The following is a 7077-nucleotide window of genomic DNA, read 5'->3' as shown; positions in this document are numbered from 1 at the left end:
ATTTTGATGAGGTTTTTGCACCAGTTGCAAGAATTGAGACTGTTAGGTTGGTCATAGCAATGGCAAGCTCAATGCATTGGTCTCTAAGCCAACTAGATGTGAAGTCAGCCTTCCTAAATGGTCCTATTGACAAAGAAGTTTTTGTTACACAACCTCAAGGATTTGTAGTGCCAGGACATGAAGACAAAGTATATAAGCTTCATAAAGCCTTATATGGTTTGAGGCAGGCACCAAGAGTATGGAATAAAAGAATAGATGGATTCTTCCTTGAACAATGATTCATTAGATGCAAGAATGAGCATGGAATCTACATCAGAGAAGTATCCAGAAAAGCATCAGTTATCATATGCCTATATGTAGATGACCTTTTGATTACAGGATGCAACAATGAAGAGATTGAGAAGATAAAAGCAGAATTGAAAATGGAGTTTGAAATGACAGATCTAGGGACTCTATCCTACTTCTTAGGGATCGAGTTTGCTATGACAAAAGATGGCATCTTGATGCATCAAAGGAGGTACATCTCTGAAGTACTTAACAGGTTTGGCATGTTGGAATGCAATTCTGCTGCAACACCAGTAGAAACTGGAAATCCTCTTAGTAAAGGCAACCCTGGTGATGCAACAATTGATCCAACCATGTATAGACAAATGGTACGATCACTCAGGTATATTTGCAACTCAAGACCATATATATCATATGGAGTAGGTGTGGTTAGTAGATACATGGAAGACCCTAGACAATCACATATGCAGGCTGTAAAAAGATTACTCAGGTATCTAAAAGGAAGCATAGACTTTGGAGTGATTCTCCCAACTGAGGCAGTAGGTGAACAAAAACATCAAAGACTCCTCTACGGTTACACAGATGCAGACTGGTGTGGGGACAAGGATGATAGGAAAAGCACCAATGGTTACCTATTCAAATACAACAATGCATCCATCAGCTGGAGTTCAAAGAAGCAAGAGGTAGTGGCACTCTCCTCTTGTGAATCTGAATACATTTCTGCCTGCTTAGGATGCTGTCAAGGATTATGGCTGAAGTCATTGCTCAATGAGTTGTGTGTGCGAAATGACTTAACACTAGTGATTTTCGTGGACAATAAATCAGCCATTAATCTATCAAAGAATCCAGTTTCTCATGGACGCAGTAAACATATAGAAACCAAGTATCACTTCTTGAGGGATCAAGTTGAAAAGGGAAATTTGGAAATAGAATTCTGCACTTCTCTAGACCAGCAAGCTGATATCTTCACTAAGGCACTCAAGAGAGAAAGCTTTGAGATTCAAAGAGAAAAGCTAGGAGTAGTAAGTCTATCAAGCTTGAATTAAGGTGGAATGTTAGAATGAAATAGAATTGTAATTCATTAGCTTGTAGTTTGATATGAGTAAGCCTTGGGCCTAGTTAGTTTTGGGCTTGTAAACATTGAAGTTTCTATAAATAGAAATTGGTTGTTGGATTGGTAGTTGTTAACCAATCTACACTTTCTAAATTTGGCAACTCTTCTTTCTGCATTTCTTTTCTTTCTTTCTTAAGCAATCTGTTTCCAACAATTTGGAGTGAGAGTTGGTGGAACTTAAATATCTTATCCATTATGATCCCTCAACAAGTGAAGGATATGAGTTGAAGTATTTTGAATACCAATATCATATGAACTTATACAGCAAGTTCAAGTTATTGGTGGCTACAAAACAATGAGTACAATGGTCTTCCGTAAGCTGTTTGGAGGTGTGTTTGGAAACTGCATATTCTAGAAAAAGTGAGATTTACATGTTGACTCAGTATTCATAATGCGCTCCAGTCTAATCTGTTGCATTTCAAACGTAATATGGCGACGTCACCAACATGTGGTCGGTGTAGTGCAAATGAAGACAACCTTTTACATATGGTTAGAGATTATAAGAGTTCTATATCTTTATTGCAACATCTTGGCTTTCGTGAAATTGCTTTCTGGGAATATCATTCCTTTATTAATTGTTTGAAGATTAATTTCCACTCCCACTCTGGTATATTATTAACTTATGGTTGCCGAAGCAATTCTATTCTAAACTTGGTAATTTGGGATATTATTCATGTAGTTTGTAATATTCATCATGATTACATTGACTTGTATAACAAGGTTTCATATGATCTAGATGAGGGTTTGTTCCAGTTTCAATGAGATTACCCGAAGCCTGAACATTGATGAGAGTTGTTTAATTGATCTTAATTACATTGGAAGTGGCAGCGTTATACTCGATAATGAAGTTCAATGTATTTCGAGATACTTAACTAATTTTTGGACATAGTCTTCTATCTTAGCCGAATTGTTGACTATGAAAGTGAATTGAAATTGGCTTAGAATTTGAGACATCGCTATGTTATCCTTGAATCTGATTCTCTAGAAGTAGTGCAAATTATTATACAAGGTATCTCTATTTGTATACAACAAATCTCAACTGTTGGTATAGAAATTCGTTCTTGGCTTGCAAGAGGTTGAATTCATTTTAGATTTGTTGCAAGGAAAGTGAATATTTTAGCAGATTTTATGGCCAAGTTGACAATCTATGGATGATTGCAAAGTCTGTAATTTAGCAGTTTTTGGAGCTCTTAGTATACTTGAGTTGGATCTTTCTAATGCTTATTAGTTTATTTTTTCTCCTTATTTTTAATTTCTAATGTACCAAAAAAAATATCAATACTTTAATTAATACAATGACTCCTACCAACTACTTTTGTCCATATTTCATGTTCGAGTGACTCTAGCATGAGGATTCACGTTAGATATAAAAATGTTCATTAACTTTTTCATCACAACTTCAACTTTTTTATTGGATAACTAGTAATTGACACTACAATATGATTAGCTTCTACTGAGCTGAACTTAATTGGCGTCAGACTATTGCTTAAAAAGAGAAATGAGCGAAAAACATTAAAAAATAATTCTTTTCAAAACAATCCATTACCTTTAATTTTGAAATTCAAAATCATAGTCTTTATAAAATTTTCTATATAATATGCAACTTCACAAAATCATTAAATTAATCTATATAACTAATTATTAGGAAAACATCATATCCGTAAAAATAAATCATTTGTAAACATTTTTCATAAAAGACACACGTTAGGAAAATAAGTCCAAACAATAAAATGTAATCTATATAAAATTAGATTACAAGATAAAGTTTAGAGCCAAAAATTCCTTAAAAATAAGTTGGAACTTGGTTTGTTGGAAGTCATTATTGTGAACTTTTTAGTATGAAATCTAAAAAACTCTAAAGTTTCACATAGAAGAGTTTTGAAAAAACAACTCACAAGTCTCATATAGGAGACATGAAGAACTTGGAAAAAATCTCATGTTAAAATAGAAGTCTTCTCCCTTCATAATTTTTCCCTCAAGTTAAATGCGCTTTCATTCAACTTTTTCTGTCTCTCTCATATTTTCTGCTGACGCATTCCGGTAAACTTCTCTCCCTTTCTTTCTGTGACACTAAGAATTGACACATGCAGTCAAATTGTGTGAATATTGAGAACTGACACTGATAGTCAGTATTTGTGGGAAAAGAATTGACATAAATAACTATATTGTATGAATTTTCAGAGTTGACACTAGTAGCCATATTGTGGAAATTTCGAGAATTGGCACATGTAGCCATATTGTGGTGGGTGTATTCGACATTGCTTCTTACAGTGCAGTAAAAATTTAGATGATAGAGACCTGAGCTATTTTATTTTGGGAATGACATGATTGATAGCCTACTTGCACATTTTGGGCAGTGCCACAAAACGTCTTAAAGAGAGCGACCTGGTCGTGACTCAACTAGTAAGTATTATTTTGTGTCATTTAGAATTATTACAAGCTACGGTAACAACAATTTTAAAACGTTTATACTGATTAACATTCGTAGATAATATTACTAGACCAAATAGCTTTGACCTGAACAAACCATTTCGGTTTGAAGGGACTAACTTCAAACGGTGGCAACATAAGATAAAATTTATTATCACTATGAGAAAATTTGCACACGTTCGAAAAACCGATGTCCCTGTGCTGCGGAAAAAACTGAAAAAAGGAAAAGGGATAAACTACATATATTGTTATAGCTATCTAGAATGAAAATGATTATTTTTGTAAGAATTTCATTCAGAATGGGTTGTCACACGATCTCTATGATTAGTACATCTCATACAAGTCTGCAAAATTTATTTGGTATGCACTTGAAAAGAAATATGATATTAAGGAAGTCAGGACTAAAAAGTATGTTGTTAGCTACTACCTCAAGTATCAGATGATTAATGATAAATCAATAGAATCTAAATCCAATGTGATAGTACCGCGAGCATTACAAAAATTGAGAACTAGTTTTATAACGGTTAGAAACGACAAATACATTGTAAGCACAATACCATTAGAGAGTTACTCTCTACAGGAGCTGTTAGAGTAAATGATGTACGCTTTGAGAATAACTTAGTGGATCCTTTGACGAAAAAGCTAGCTAGAGAGAAAGTCCATAATACTTCTAAGAGTATGACACTATTGCCCTTAGAACGAATATCACTCATAATGGTAACTCAACCTAACTGACTAGAGATCCCAAGAAATAGCTTCAATGAGTGATGAGTGTGAAATTACGCTACATTTGCATTACATTTAACTTGCATTTTAGGATATAATTAGGACTTTAGGATTGTTTTTAGCTTTTATTTCTCTTTGTTTGAGTTGAGGTTATGCGAAGACCAATTGAAGGGCCAAAAGAAGTCACATTGGAGCCTGGATCATGTGTACTCAATTGGGTTGCTACGAAGCGATTGGATTGATCCAAGTAAAAGATTTGATTGATAACTGTACCACGAGAGTAAGTGCGACTTCAATTGGCTCTATTTCTTTACCCCTCTCTCTCATTAAACACACAACAATATACTGTGTAATTTTTCTTCATTGAAGCAACATATAAGGATCAAGATTTAGGTCTATCTCATTTCTCTCTTTCATCCGTTATGATTAGTTTGCTTCTGTAAAAAAGATAGTTAAGCTTTGGATGAAGTTGCTTCTGTCTATGGTGGTTAAGCGTCGTTGTTGCTTCGCATTATGATTTCAAGACTGTGAGATGAATATTCGCTCACCAGCAAGAGGAGGTATTAAAGTATATCATTGTGTTCAACACAATTATTTCAAGCTTGGAATGCTTGATACATTCCACCTTGTGGGAGAATGTTAAAATAGTTGAGTTTTTGTTAGTCGGTTAGTTAATTTGGTTATGGTAGTTACTGTTTTCTTCCCTTTATATAGATGATTCAATGTAACTTTGGAATTCAATTCAATTCAATAACATTTTCTCATTCTTTCTTGTTCATCAAGAATCTCTCTTATTCATGTCTACTACCATTTTAACAATTAGAAAGATTTCAACCAACTAGAGGTGTATGACAAGGTGATACAATGTCACTTCATTTGTTTCTATTGTGTATGAAAAAGTTGTCTTTGTTAATTCAGCAAAAAATGGATTGTGGTGAGTGGCAACCTATTTAGCTAGCTCTTTGTTATTTGTGGATGACATGTTACTCTTCTGTAAAGCTTCTAATTCACATGTCTGTATGGTTTCATAAACTCTTAATGACTTTTGCCAAGCATCAGGATTGAAGGTTAGCATGGATAACTCTAGCTTTATGTGTTGAAAGAATGTGACTAACAAAAGGAAAACTAAACTCATGACTATCTATTCTATGCGAGTTTTTAGTTACCTTGGGAATTATTTGGGAATCCCACATAACCATGGGATGATTAAAAGAGTTGTTTTTAACCCATTGTTAGAGAACATCTAGAGGCACATGTCATCCTGGAAGTCTAATCTTCTAAATAAAGCTGGTAGAATGTGTCTTGAAAAGTCTAGGAGAGAATCTTGAAAATGTGATGTAAGGTTTTCAAGAATAAGTATCTAGGAGAGAATCCATTCTGTTTGCTCAGTATATCCCATATGCCTCTATTGTTTGGGAGAAAATCTTGAAAGCTACTTTTGAACTCAGGGAAGGTTTTTGTCTTAACTTGGATAGTGGTGACAACTATTTTTGGTATGATACTTGGGTTGGTATGGTAAGCTTTGTCATATGGTTGATTTTGTTAACATCCCTAATACAAAGTTGCATGTGAAGGATATTTGTGTTAGAATGAAATAGAATTGTAATTCATTAGCTTGTAGTTTGATATGAGTAAGCCTTGGGCCTAGTTAGTTTTGGGCTTGTAAACATTGAAGTTTCTATAAATAGAAATTGGTTGTTGGATTGGTAGTTGTTAACCAATCTACACTTTCTAAATTTAGCAACTCTTCTTTCTCTGCATTTCTTTTCTTTCTTTCTTAAGCAATCTGTTTCCAACAGTGGTATCAAGAGCCACACGATCCAAGAAGCTTGTGGAAGAGCCATCAAGACACGCTGGTGCAGTGAAGCATAGCCATTGAAACAGAAGGAGGAGGATGACAACATCAGGAGGATTTACAATGAATTTACCTATTCTGGACAGCAAGAATTTTGATCATTGGAGTATCCAGATGAAGGCCATCTTCGGGTTTCAAGAATGCTTGGATGTGGTCCAGGTTGGGGTTCATGAGCTTGGTGAAAACCCCACAGAAGCATAGAGGTTGGAGCACAAGGAGGCCATGAAAAGAGATTGCAAGGCAATCTTCCTTATACACCAATGTGTGGACAGAGCTAATTTCGAAAAGATTTCTGCTGCAAGCTCTGCCAAGGAAGCTTGGGAAACACTTGACAAATGTTACTCAGGGGGATTGAAGGTGAAGAAAGTTAGGCTGCAGATGATGAGGAGACAGTATGAACTACTGCAGATGGAGGAACAAGAAACTATCTCAGAATATTTCACAAGAATCAGGGCACTAACTAATCTAATGAGAAGCTGTGGAGAGCAATTAATTGAGCAAGGTATTGTTGAGAAAATACTTAGAACATTAGCTGCTAAATTTGATCATGTAGTAGTAGCTATTGAGGAATCTAAAGATATGGAACTTCTAACAATTGATGAGCTGCAAGGCTCCTTAGAAGCTCATGAGCAGAGATTTCTTGAGAGAATATCTGAAAGACAGACTC

General features: G+C 35.0%; 1 long non-coding RNA gene across 1 annotated transcript in view; it reads right to left on the bottom strand.

The window, feature by feature from the left end:
- LOC109342592 overlaps positions 1-7077 on the bottom strand; it is a 10228-nt gene that overhangs the window by 904 nt on the left and 2247 nt on the right. The window lies entirely within an intron of this gene.

This window comes from Lupinus angustifolius, chromosome LG03 (genome assembly GCF_001865875.1).
Source record: "Lupinus angustifolius cultivar Tanjil chromosome LG03, LupAngTanjil_v1.0, whole genome shotgun sequence".
In the NCBI taxonomy this organism is placed as follows: Eukaryota; Viridiplantae; Streptophyta; class Magnoliopsida; order Fabales; family Fabaceae; genus Lupinus; species Lupinus angustifolius.
Note: the sequence above shows the minus strand (reverse complement) of the source record. Positions and strands in the feature narration are given on the sequence as shown.